The sequence below is a fragment of the Malus sylvestris genome, chromosome 3 (genome assembly GCF_916048215.2).
Source record: "Malus sylvestris chromosome 3, drMalSylv7.2, whole genome shotgun sequence".
Taxonomy (NCBI): Eukaryota; Viridiplantae; Streptophyta; class Magnoliopsida; order Rosales; family Rosaceae; genus Malus; species Malus sylvestris.
The window spans coordinates 18,690,274-18,704,541 of NC_062262.1; the positions used below are offsets into that span (position 1 = coordinate 18,690,274).

The 14,268-nt window shown below is 38.5% G+C and overlaps 2 long non-coding RNA genes across 2 annotated transcripts; one reads left to right on the forward strand and one right to left on the reverse strand.

Annotated features, from left to right (window-relative positions):
- Nucleotides 1-1,861: 1,861 nt before the first annotated feature.
- LOC126614526 (uncharacterized) lies at nucleotides 1,862-8,090 on the forward strand. The gene is made up of 2 exons (XR_007620409.1): nucleotides 1,862-2,337; nucleotides 7,914-8,090. It is a non-coding gene; the product is annotated as an uncharacterized LOC126614526 (long non-coding RNA).
- A 468-nt stretch (nucleotides 8,091-8,558) lies between these two features.
- On the reverse strand, nucleotides 8,559-9,557 carry LOC126614241 (uncharacterized). The gene is made up of 2 exons (XR_007620331.1): nucleotides 8,931-9,557; nucleotides 8,559-8,831 (listed from the first exon to the last, which is right to left on the reverse strand). It is a non-coding gene; the product is annotated as an uncharacterized LOC126614241 (long non-coding RNA).
- Nucleotides 9,558-14,268: the final 4,711 nt, after the last annotated feature.

A 14,268-nucleotide genomic window follows, 5' to 3' on the forward strand; every position in this document is an offset into this window, starting at 1 on the left:
TGCAAATGGATAGAGATAGGGAAGCAAACACAAGATGTACGTGGTTCACCCAGATTGGCTACGTCCACGGAGTAGAAGAGTTCTCATTAATTGTGAAGGGTTTACACAAGTACATAGGTTCAAGCTCTCCTTTAGTGAGTACTAGTGAATGATTTAGTACAAATGACATTATGAAATATTGTGGGAGAATGATCTCCTTTTAGAAGGGTTTCTAGCCTTGTTCTGACATTGACATGTGTCGTGTTGTGATTGGCTTCTGATGTTGACACGTGTCGCGCTGTGATTGGCTTCTGATATCGACACATGTCGCACTCCTGGTTGGAGGGAAACTCTTCTAAGTCCTTGACGGTATAACGTTGACCAGTGCTCCGTAGTTTTGGGATTGGTCAAGTATGATACAAACACACTCCTTCATGAAATATGTAGCCCTTCTCACTACGAGCGTTTCCATATTTATTTATTTTTCCCATTTTTCCCATTTATAAACTAACCCTTACTACATTTGTTTTCAATTTTTTGGGCAATCTTTGTAAAAAACACACTATTCATGACTGTTTCGAACGTTTCAAAAATCCATATCTCCATATAACTATGACCAAATCATAAAGGATGTGATTCCAGCATCTCCATAATTGTTTCACATTCTTTAGACTTGTAAATTAATTATTATAAATATTTTAACGTAATTTGATTTTTCCTACAAAACACTAAAGCACGTTAAAAATTCATAATATTCATTTATAAGTGTAAAAAATTTGAAAAAAAAATATGATAATGCTCATCATGATCACATCCTCTATGCTTTGACGATGGTTAGATCATCATTTAGTTTTTTTTTTAACTCTCCAAACCCTCGAGAACATTGTTTTTAGGGGGGAGCGGTTATGTAAAAAAAATCATAAGAATTAACTAACAAGTGAAAAATATGAAAAAACATATGACAATGCTTGTGATCTCATACTCTACCCATTGACTATGGTTTGATCAACTTTAGATTTTTGAAACCTCCAAGCCCTCGTGAATAGTGTTTTTTAATGAATTAAAATAAAATAAAAAATTACTAATAGTTAATTTAAAAGTGAGAAAAATGTAAAATATATATATATATATATATATATATATATATACGATCCTAAGGACAAGGCCTACAACTTTCATGGAGGAGTCAACTCCAAAACTTTACACCATAATCCGTAAAACATAATGACAAACTCTAACCATCTAATTGTGGTTTACGTCATCATCTGAAACTGTTTTTCAAAGTTTTTTTTACTAAAAAATGATCGTGTACTGAATTAAAAAAGATGAACGGTTTGGATTATTGATATCACATTCCGATTTTTAAGCTTAGTGCAAATATTGCTTGATGTTTATAAACTCTATAGACACTGTAGAATATTGAGCAATATTTGCACTAATCTTAGAAATCAAAACGTGATGTCAACGATCCAAACTATTCATCTTTTTCAATCCACTACAAGATCATGTCTTGATAAAAGAAACTCGGAAAAACAGTTTCCGGTAATGGAAATTAAAGAGTAAATGTAAACGACAATCGGATAGTTAGAGTTTGTCACTAAAGTTTATGGATTATATAGTGTCAAGTTTTGGAGTTGATTTTTTAATGGAAGTTGTAGGTCATGTCATTACGAGCGTTTCTATATTATTTTTTTGTATGTTTTTGCAACTGTAATTTAATTATTACTATGTTTTTTTTTTTGAAGTCATAGGGAAAACGCTATTTCATGTGTTTCAAGGATTTCAAAAGTGCAAATGACGATCTAACCATCGCCAAAGCATAAAGTATGTGATCTTGAATGTTGACTGATTTTTTCTTATTTTTCCCATTTCTATGTTGGCCAAAACGAGTTAGGGGTGAGGATCGGAGATCAAGAAATACCAAAGAGCGACCGTTTTCGTTACCTAGGATCTATCTTGCAAAAGAACGGAGAATTAGATGGAGATCTCAACCATAGAATACAAGCTGGATGGATGAAGTGGAAGAGTGCATCCGGCGTGTTGTGTGACCGCCGTATGCCACTGAAGCTCAAGGGAAAATTTTATAGGACGGCAATAAGGCCGGCGATGCTGTATGGCACAGAATGTTGGGCGGTGAAACATCAACACGTACACAAAATGGGTGTAGCGGAGATGAGGATGCTTCGTTGGATGTGTGGGCACACGAGAAAGGATAAGATTAGGAATGAGGATATCCGGGGTAAAGTAGGAGTAGCCGAAATTGAAGGAAAGATGAGAGAAAATCGGTTACGGTGGTTTGGACATGGGCAAAGAAGGCCTACTGACGCTCCGATTAGAAGATGTGACTATGGGACAGAGGTTCAGGGCCGAAGGGGTAGAGGAAGACCTAGGAAAACTATGGAAGAGACTCTAAGAAAAGACTTAGAGTACTTGGATCTAACGAAGGACATGACACAGGATCGAGCACAATGGCGTTCTAAGATTCATATAGCCGATCCCACTCAGTGACTTGGATTTTCCAAGTCTCCAACCAAGAAGTTTTCCTCACTCGGGAAATTAAGGGAACACTACCCCAACCTACATGCTCCACTCAGAAAGCTTCAACATACAAGCTTCAACAAAAGAAAATTCAAAGAACTTAGCGAAGAAGGCTTTGGTGTATTTAACACAATACGTTGAAATGAAGGAAAGCTTATTTATTGATATCCCCGATAAGCTACAAATATGTACATATACATGAGTCAAAATAAACACACAAGAGGGAGCCTTCACAAAGGTTGCTTAGGAGAAGTCTCAGCAGTCGGTAGAGCCCCAGAAAGAGAAGGCACCGGAGGGGGATCATTTGGAGCCTCAGTACTGGACAGAACCCTAGAAGGAGGAGGCATCAGAGGTTGATCATTTGGAGCTTCATTACGCGGTACAGCCCCAGAAGACGAAGGCAATAAATGCCTTTGGAACAAACCCACAAATCTCTGATGATCAAGTAAAACCTGACCATCAGTTTCCTTCATCTGGTCAAGCTTCCTCTTCATGTTTGTAGCATAGTCATGTGCGAGCCGGTGCAACTGTTTATTCTCATGCTTGAGCCCTCTAATCTCCTGTTTGAGACTCATCACTTCAGCCGCCAATGATTCAACTTGGCGGGTTCGAGCAAATAGGCGAAAATTCAAAGAACTTAGCGAAGAAGGCTTTGGTGTATTTAACACAATACGTTGAAATGAAGGAAAGCTTATTTATTGATATCCCCGATAAGCTACAAATATGTACATATACATGAGTCAAAATAAACACACAAGAGGGAGCCTTCACAAAGGTTGCTTAGGAGAAGTCTCAGCAGTCGGTAGAGCCCCAGAAAGAGAAGGCACCGGAGGGGGATCATTTGGAGCCTCAGTACTGGACAGAACCCTAGAAGGAGGAGGCATCAGAGGTTGATCATTTGGAGCTTCATTACACGGTACAGCCCCAGAAGACGAAGGCAATAAATGCCTTTGGAACAAACCCACAAATCTCTGATGATCAAGTAAAACCTGACCATCAGTTTCCTTCATCTGGTCAAGCTTCCTCTTCATGTTTGTAGCATAGTCATGTGCGAGCCGGTGCAACTGTTTATTCTCATGCTTGAGCCCTCTAATCTCCTGTTTGAGACTCATCACTTCAGCCGCCAATGATTCAACTTGGCGGGTTCGAGCAAATAGGCGTTGGGCCATATTAGACACAGAACCTGCACACTGAACACTGAGAGCCAGCGAATCCTTAACAGCTAACTCATCAGACCGTTTGGAAAGTAGTCTGTTATCTTTGGGAGTGAAAAGGTTCCTGGCCACCACCGCAGCGGTCATATCATTCTTCATCACGGAATCCCCAACGGTAAGAGGACCAGTTGGGGAGACGAAGGATGGGCGCCATATGTTGTCTGGAGAAGGCGGGGCTGCCTCTTCAACAAGGTTCAAGTCAAAACGACGGTCGGAGGGGCCAGACATTTTCAAAGGTGTTGAAGAGAGAAGAGGTCGGACAAATCAAGATCTTAGAAGTGCAAGAATGAAGCTTCTACTGGTGGAGATTCAAGTGTGCTTTGGAACTTAATGCCAGCCTCTATAAAAATCTGCACTCGACGGAGCTTCAGAAATCAAAGAGGCGCCTGCTCAGAAATCGAAGAGGCGTTTGCTTTCTCAAAAGTTGGGCTGCTTAGAGATCACGAGGGTTGATCTCAGAAATCGAAGAGTCGTTTGCTTTCTCAAAAGTTGGGCTGCTCAAAGACCACGAAGGCCGATCTCAAAAATCGAAGAAGCGCTCGCTTTCTCAAAAGCTGGGCTCCCTAGAGACCACGAGGGCCGATCTCAGAAATCGAAGAGGCACCTACTTTTCCAGCCTTGTCAGCACCTGTCACACGCACACTCAGCTTTGCGGAAATTATGGGCATTCTGTCAAAGACTTCTGGGGAAGTAGAAAACACATGAATCTTACTGTTCAATCACCCACTTCCCACACGCAACAATAGCTCATGGGTACCACAGATAACTTTGCCAAAGTTCTCTGCCAAAGTTGAGCACGTGAAGCTTGCAGCTCCCACTACATCGCTCTGACCAAGAAGGGTAAAAGAATAGCAAAGAAACAGCACTAACAAAGTTTAGACCCATAAATTTTGAAGGTCTAGCTACCATATTATTACCCACAAGGGTAAAGGAACAGTACCACTGCTGGATAATTGGAAAGTCCATGTATGTCAACCTCTGTGCTTCGTGGCAAGGTAGACTAGCAAACATGCCCAACCTTTACTCACATTCGAGAAAACACTCCCAATAAGATTGCTTGCTCCAAAATCGAAGAGGCACCGTCCTCCGAATCTAAAGAGCCAGACTCCCAACATGACTACTTTCTTAAAAATCGAAGAGAGGGTAAAGGAACAGTACCATTGCTGGATAATTGGAAAGTCCCTGTGTGTCAACCTCTGTGCTTCGTGGCAAGGTAGACTAGCAAACATGCCCAACCTTTACTCACATTCGAGAAAACACTCCCAACAAGATTGCTTGCTCCAAAATCGAAGAGGCACCGCCCTCCGAATCTCGAGAGCCACTCTCCCAACATGATTACTTTCTCAAAAATCGAAGAGACACTGCTCCCCGAATCTCGAGAGCCAGACCCCCAGCATGATTGCTTTCTCAAAAATCGGTGAGGCACCGTTCTCCGAATCAATCGAAGAGGCGCTCGCTTTCTCAAAAGTTGGGCTGCTCAGAGACCACGAGGGCCGATCTCAGAAATCGAAGAGGCACCTACTTTTCTAGCCTTGTCAGCACCTGTCACACGCACACTCAGCTTTGCAGAAATTATGGGCATTTTGTCGAAGACTTCTGGTGAAGTAGAAAGCACATGAATCTTACTGTTCAATCACCCACTTCCCACACGCAACAATAACTCATGGGTACCACAGATCACTTTGCCAAAGTTCTCTGCCAAAGTTGAGCACGTGAAGCTTGCAGCTCCCACTACATCGCTCTGACCAAGAAAGGTAAAAGAATAGCAAAGAAACAGCACTAACAAAGTTTAGACACATAAATTTTGAAGGTCTAGCTACCATATTATTACCCACAAGGGTAAAGGAACAGTACCACTGCTGGATAATTGGAAAGTCCCTGTGTGTCAACCTCTGTGCTTCGTGGCAAGGTAGACTAGCAAACATGCCCAACCTTTACTCACATTCGAGAAAACAGTCCCAACAAGATTGCTTGCTCCAAAATCGAAGAGGCACCGTCCTCCGAATCTCGATAGCCAGACTCCCAACATGACTACTTTCTCAAAATCGAAGAGAGGGTAAAGGAACAGTACCATTGCTGGATAATTGGAAAGTCCCTGTGTGTCAACCTTTGTGCTTCGTGGCAAGGTAGACTAGCAAACATGTCCAACCTTTACTCACATTCGAGACAACACTCCCAACAAGATTGCTTGCTCCAAAATCGAAGAGGCACCGCCTTCCGAATCTCGAGAGCCAGACTCCCAACATGATTACTTCCTCAAAAATCGAAGAGACACTGCTCTCCGAATCTCGAGAGTCAGACCCCCAGCATGATTGCTTTCTCAAAAATCGAAGAGGCATCGTTCTCCGAATCTCGAGAGCCAGATACCACATACCACTTTTTCAAAGTGCTCTGACAGAGTTAAAACATGTGAAACTGGCAGCTCCCACTACCGTGCTATGACCAAGCAGGGTAAAGGAATAACATTACTACTTGTTAGGGAGACTCCTATATATGTCGACCTCCATCCCCAACGGACAGGCAGACCTGCAAAAATGCTCAACCCTTCATCATATCTAAGAGGGCACTCCCAACAAAACCTTTCGAAATATTCAGCTTTCTTTCCCCCCGATAATACCTCTGCAAACAAGCTATACTAGAGCAAGAATATCTCATATCATCAGGGTTAAAAGCAAGAGTATCCCATATCATGCTTTTTCCCTGTTTTTTCTTTTGGCCTTGTTTTTACCTGCAAGACAAGGAGAAAGAGAGCAATCAGTCAGCACTTGGAATCAAGCTTCCAGCCAAGAACTGACTGCCTGGAACCCCTTACCTGATTACTTACCTGGCATTGCTCTCGAGTACTCATCTTCATCATCTTATGTTTCCAGGAAAGATTCCGCATCTGCTTGAGGAACAGATAGGGCAAGTGCGAAGGATACAAGGAAGCATGTGGAGACAAGCGTAACAGCACACGTGCCGATACATCCATTACTCTGTCAAAAGCAAAAGTATCCCATATCAGCAGGGTGGAACGTACTCTAGATTTGATGGACTTGTTTTGACCCTCAAATTCTTCAGTCGGCCTTATACTCTGGAGGAAACCAGAAAACCCTCCAGCTCAGTTCAAGAATAAGCCTGTGGAAAGTTACTTCTTCAAAAGCAAAAGTATCTCATATCATCTCTTCTCATTTTTCTTCTCTTTATCTTTCATGCTGCTGCAAGATGGGGAGAAGGTGAACAATCAGTCGGAGCTCTGATTGCTTACCTTGTCTGTCACCTCTTTCAGCAGACCCCCTAGCTCGGCGACTTGGGGGACTCCTACTACATGGTTTGTATCGCGCTTGACCAAGCCTGAAACTACAAGTAAGCTTCAAGTGAAATTGATACATTACCTTGTGCATCTCCACCAGTTAAAGATACCACCCCTGGATGGAGGAAGAGTACTTCCAGAGAAGATGCCACATCTACCTATGAGACAGATAAGGCAAGTCAAGACGACACCACACTCCGATACTTAGAAGTTTCGTGATTACGAGATCATTCTCCCACAATATTTCCTAATGTCATTTGTACTAAATCATTCACTCGTACTCACTAAAGGAGAGCTTGAACCTATGTACTTGTGTAAACCCTTCACAATTAATGAGAACTCTTCTATTTCGTGGACGTAGCCAATCTGGGTGAACCACGTACATCTTGTGTTTGCTTTCCTATCTCTATCCATTTATATACTTATCCACACTAATGACCGGAGCAATCTAGCGAAGATCACAAAAAGCGATCGTTTTCGTTACCTAGGATCTATCTTGCAAGAGAACGGAGAATTAGATGGAGATCTCAACCATAGAATACGAGCTGGATGGAAAGAGTGCATCCGGCGTGTTGTGTGACCGTCGTAGGCCACTGAAGCTCAAGGGAAAATTTTATAGGACGGCAATAAGGCCAGCGATGTTGTATGGCAGAGAATGTTGGGTGGTGAAGCATCAACACGTACACAAAATGGGTGTAGCGGAGATGAGGATGCTTCGTGGGATGTGTGGGCACACGAGAAAGGATAAGATTGGGAATGAGGATATCCGAGGTAAAGTAGGAGTAGCCGAAATTGTAGGAAAGATGAGAGAAAATCGGCTCTGGTGATTTGGACATGTGCAAAGAAGGCCGACTGACGCTCCGGTTCGAAGATGTGACTACGGGACAGAGGTTCAGGGCCGAAGGGGTAGAGGAAGACCTAGGAAAACTTTGGAAGAGACTCTAAGAAAAGACTTAGAGTACTTGGATCTAACGGAGGGCATGACACAAAATCGAGCGCAATGGCGTTCTAGGATTCATATAGCCGACCCCACTTAGTGGGAAAAGGCTTTGTTGTTGTTGTTGTTGTTGTTTCCCATTTCTATGTTAATTATTATTAAATTTTTAGTGGACTTTGGTATTTTTTATTTTCTAGGAAAATCAAATTACACTATAAAATTCATAATAATTAATGTATAAGTGCGAAAAATGTGAAAAAAAAATACTAAACACTGGTGTTTGCATCCTTTACACTTTAATGATGATTACATCGCCGTTTGAATTTTTAAAGCCTTGAAAACCCTCATGAAAAATGTTTATAGGGGAGATAAAAATGTGTAATAATTCATAACAATAAATTTTAAAGGACAAAAAATATTCCGGCGATTGGTACGTGATCGAGAACGCGATATCTTTGATGTGGTATGTTTGATAAGTTCAGTCATTTAGTACATTTACAGATGCTAACTTAGTTTACTGTTTCAGTTAGTGCTATTATCTTTACTTTTCATAAACTTTGATAACGAATCATATTTAGTGATAAAATTTCATAATATGTATAAAAATGTATCAATTGTTTTACTTGCAGGTAACAAACATTTCACAAGTAACAAACATTTAACAAGTACAATTTTCTACCTCTTATTTTTATTTCACAGGACTATGGTAGTGCCACCATGAACACCCCCAAGTTTCTTGTAACCATGAAAAGAATCTAGATTAAGGTGAATGTACCATCCTAACAGTTCTAAAACCGCCACCTATGTCCGCACTGTCAGATCACAGTAGAGACCCATCAAGAACATCTGGATTACAAGGTCTCAGCTGCACCTGCGTGATGAAACAAGCAAAAGATATTAATTTGAAAGAAGAAGTTTCTCAAATCGATATACTACCAAAAAAAAGAAAAAATGGAACCATACAAATCACCTAGATTGAAAAAAATCTTCCCCAACACAAATCACTCAGTTTAAGGAGAAAGCAGCTTCTTCTGGCAGTTGGGAGGCTTTTCCCATTCGGGTAAAGATTCTACGGCTTGTGGAGTCCTTCCAATGTTGCCGCTGGTCTTGGGTTCTGAGATCGGCCAATACGACGGCGCACTGTTTGACGTCGAGCAGAAATACGGAGATGTGCGGGTTAACTTGGATTAATACTCCTCCATCTTCGTTGGTGCATGTATTGAACAAAGATGGGCTTCCTTGCCCCCCGTAATTTTTTTTGTTTCCCTGCAGTGGAGGGGGCGACGTCTTGCTCTTAGGGCAGCGTCTGTTGGTGTTTGTACCCTCCTCTGCTTTGTGGTTCTTGTTCCCTGTGTTGCTCCTCTTTGTGGGCTTCCTGCTTCATTGGCTTTGGCCCTAGTAATGTTATCTCCAGTTTTTCAAAAAAAAAAAAAAAAAAGAACTGAAACAGTTGCCAACAAGACTCATATTTCCTGGAAACTTAGTAGAAAGTAGGTTGAGATACGAATTGATGCTAGGAAATTGAAAGGTCAGAGACATCCACGAAAGAACCAGAGACATCAATAATAAAAATTTTGAGTATTTTCATTCACCAAAAGCAAAACAACTTAGCTAATGCAAATTCACAAATAGCAAAAGATTTATTTTTAGCTAGCAATTGATTCATAACTCGAGCAATACATTCAATGCAGTCAGGCGGACAATAATATAAAACCTAAACACAACTTGTCAACAAGTCTTCATAAACCTACATCACATGAATGATCATACCATAATGTTAACAAATCACAATACTAATCAAGAAATTTTGTAAGATGTTGTAAGAATTGCAAAAGAATTCACATAAATCAAAAGCTCCCTGAGGAATTAACCAAGAATTTTTGTTAGCTTTCTTTGCAAGTCTTTGTATGACCTTGAAGCTAATATAACCTCTTTTTAGACAAACATGAAACTTGTCGGTTGGTAACATCATTAGCTAATGCAAATTCACAAATAGCAAAAGGCTTTTACTTTAGCTAGCAACTGATCCAGTACTCGAGCAATACATTTAATAGCTGTCAAGCAGACTAATATAAAACACAACTTGTCAACAAGTCTTCATAAATCTACATCATATTAATGATCATACAGTTAGGTTAATATATCACAATACTAACCAATAAATTTGTAAGATTTTGTAAGAATTGCAAAAGAATTTACATAAGTCCAAAGCTCAATGAGGAATTAACCAAGAATTTTTGCTAGCTTTCTTTGCAGGACTTTGAAGCTAATATAACCTCTTTTTAGACAAGCATGAAACTTGTTAGTTGGTTTAACATCATTAGCTAATGCAAATTCACAAATAGAATTAGGTTTTCCTCCTAGGGAGATTAGTTCAAGCCACAATTATCCACCTCTTCCGAGCCCGGAGAGGCTATAGGGAATTTCACCTACCCATGGCTACAATCAAGCAGACTCACCAACTCGGAGCATTGAACCTAGGACCTCCCACATTTTTTTTTTGTTTACTACTAGGCCACTTGTTGTGGTTCAATGCAGTGAAACCGAACAAGATGGAGTTCTAGGAAACAAATATACACAGAAAAATACATTTTCAAATAGGATTACTCACAGAAGATGCCTGTGCGAGCCACCACTAGTAATCAATACTTGAAGATTCATAAGCAAAATAACCCCAAAAAAAAACGTTGATGATTAGCTATATATATAGTCTGCAAGTCCCAAATAGCCAAGGAAGAAAGACATGGCATAATTGTAGGAAATTTAGAATCCTCTTTCTTCCACCCTCTCACTCCTTCCCACTCTTCTCAAGCCCTCATATCCTCAAAGAAGAGGTTTTTTTTTTTAGTTATGAGGCAATTTTTTTAAAGAACGGCAATACCAAATGACCAAGGTATACAAATTGTATGAAGTACAAATATTGTCCAGTAATTTCTCCAACCAAAAATTGTAAGATAAAGCAAGATGCCTCAAATGTACCAATTGACCAATCTCCCCTGGGCGTTCTTCAATGGAACTCTCAATCAAATTTAATGTCCTAAGACATTTCAATTGCAAAACTAAATTTACGTCTATGCACAGTGATTTTCTTGAGCCAAAATTGTGAGGGTACGTAGTTTTTTGCATTTGTAACATGAGGTAAGAAGTAAATCTGAACCATAGGGAACAGATGTTAAGGTTAAATGGCGAATCTTGCTGCCAAATACCTCTATCTCATTGTTAGCACTTTGATTAGCCTCCATAATCAAACATTCGTTCTTGGTGAGAAAGTGCACAAAGTCATGTACTATATTTTGCAACTTATAATCTTACCACCGGCATCATCTTTCTTAAAATCTTGGAAAAACAACCATGCAACTAAGTAATAAAAAACGATGTCACCAATTATTCCCTTATCTTTATTCTATTCTGAATTAAGATAATTTTGTGCTATCCATAGATTTATCAATATATCCCTCTCCAACTCATAATCTTTGGGAAAGATACCACAATATAAAACGCAACATTTCTATGTAGGGTTCAAATCATAATAACTTAAAAGCAGTGGTCAGAAAACTTCTTGCTCCACTTCTTTCGAATCCCATATCTTATTATCCAAAAAATCTTTCCATTCCTACATTGTTCTCTTATTGCCCATGAGACTACCTAAAGTGTTTGCAACAAGAAGCAAACCCTTACACATCTTTACAATTTCCCTACTAATATCTCCAAACACCCCATACCCATCTACTTCCCTATTAGGAAACACCATTTGTTTGAAGATTGACAAACATTGTTGTTGACTCAACTCTTCAAGATTGATTGTGTAAAGGGTTGATCTCATCATACTAGCAACCTTTTCTTTTCTTGCAGTGACCAATATTCCACCGCCTTAAGCACCATTTTGCATTAATGGTAACTTTAATTGGTCCCACTATTTAGTGTCTTCAGTCCACACATCATCCAATACTAGGAGAAACTTTTTTCCCTTAATAGATCTAGACATGCATTGTAAGACATCATCCAACTTAGACCTGGCATTCTTGTAATTTTCATGACATACCCAATATCTTAACTGGCCATGTTGTGTAAAACCCGTAAAAATAAACTAGTAATATGACCCAAATCGAAATTGACCTGTTAATATTAGTAGGTAATATGACCCGACCTATTACCAGTTAAAGAAAATATATTTTAAATCAATAAATAATGAAAATGAAAAACATAATTTGACCCAAAAAAATTGGAAAACATAATACTGAATTAGTATATGCATACTACAATTTCACATAAATATTCAAAACATAAAAATAAAAAACATTTGTTATTCAAGTATTACACACCCCAAAATAAGAGTTTAATGAAAAAACATTAGCACATTACTACAAAATACCAAATGCTGAAGGATATGCAAAATGAAGGGAGTTGCGTTTCAAGGTTGAGGAACCTTGCACGTTTTTGACAATTAAACCCCTCAGTTTTCATCAATCACCAAGGGAATGGTATTAGAACTTTGGCTTGATATAAGTAAAACATAATCCAATGGTAAAGATTCAATCTCACATAAATGAGATTAAATCCTATGGCTATTGTTTAACAAGGTTTTTAATCAATGTAGAAGTGTGAAAAAATAAATAAATATAAACACTCATAATGACAAGCTTTACAACTTTCGTGAAGGTCTCAGCTCCGAAATTTGCCACTATAATAACGTAAATTATATATCTAAATTTAACTATTGATTATCTTTTACATTTATGCTCCATTCTTCTCACCAAATTTTGTTTTTTAAAAACATGATCTTTTAGAGGATGCATGAAGTGAACGGTTTAGATCGTTGATATTAGGTTTAGAGTTTCACCATTAGTGAAAATATTGCTCAAAGTTTATAAAGTATCTATAAACTATATAACATCAATTCATATTTCAGTTCACTGTAAATATTGGAATGTGATATCAACGATTCGAACCGTTCATTTATTTTCATCAGCTAAAAGATCACTTTAAAAAAAAATCTAAAATATGAAATTCAGTTAGTATAATAAAGCATAAACGACAATCGATAATTAAATTTAAATCTAAGGTTTATGGATTATGGTGTTGGATTTCGGAGTTGACATCTTCACGAAAGTTGTAAAACTTGTCACTACGAGCGATTTGTATATATTTTTTTTTACATTTTTCACTCCTACAATAATAATTATTAATTTTATTAGTTTTGCACTCAAATAAAAAAAAACACTATTAATGAGATTTGGAGGTCTTAAAAATCCAAATGACCATGTAACCATCGTCTTGAGGATGCAATCACGAGTATTTATATATGATTTCACATTTTTCAGACTTGTACATTAATGATTATGAATTTTATTTATTTTGAACTCCCTTAAAAATACTATTTTGGAAGGTTTGTATGGTTTTAAAAAATTCAAACAACGACGTACCCATCTTCAAAGCGTAGAGGATGTGATCACCAACATTTGAATGTTTTTTTTTTCACATTTTTGGCACTTGCAAAATAATTGTTATAATTTTTTTAATGTGTTTGATATTTTTGTGATTTTTTTATTTATTTTTAATATATTTTATAATTTTTTTTAATCTCACTCTTTGCCTATAGTATACCATAACAATAAATAAAATTTTTAATTTTTTAATTTGTATAAAATAAGAATACAATAATACCTATTTAATATACAATAGGGAATTGTGACATCCCACATCGCCCAGGGGAGTGATCCTTAAATGTATATTCTCATCCCTACCTAGCACGAGGCCTTTTGGGAGCTCACTGGCTTCGGGTTCCATCGGAATTTCGAAGTTAAGCGAATAGTGCGCGAGAGCACTCCTATGATGGGTGACCCACTGGGAAGTTCTCGTGTGAGTTCCCAGAAATAAAACCGTGAGGGAGTGTTCGGGGCCCAAAGCAGACAATATCGTGCTACGATGGTGGAGCGTGCCGGGAAGTGGTCCGCCCCGGGCCGGGATGTGAGAGAATTGTTATTAGCACTCCAAAAAAATTTAAACTATGGCTAGTGTATTTCATATTAAGTTTTTTTTAGGGAAAGAGATCATCTTTGGATTTTCCCTTCAAAACCCAGGGATAAAGTAATCTGAGCCATTAAAACAGCCAAAAATTATTATAGCTTTTAAAACTTTATACTAACTTCTTTGTTTTTAGCCATTAGATCAAATTTTAAAGGTCCGGATCTCTTGATCCCTAGGCTTTGGAGGGAAAGATCCGAAGATGATCTCTTTCCTTTTTAGTAGTTTAAAAAATTAAAATCATCAAAATAATTTTTTTTTCTTAACGTATCAAAATGAGTTAT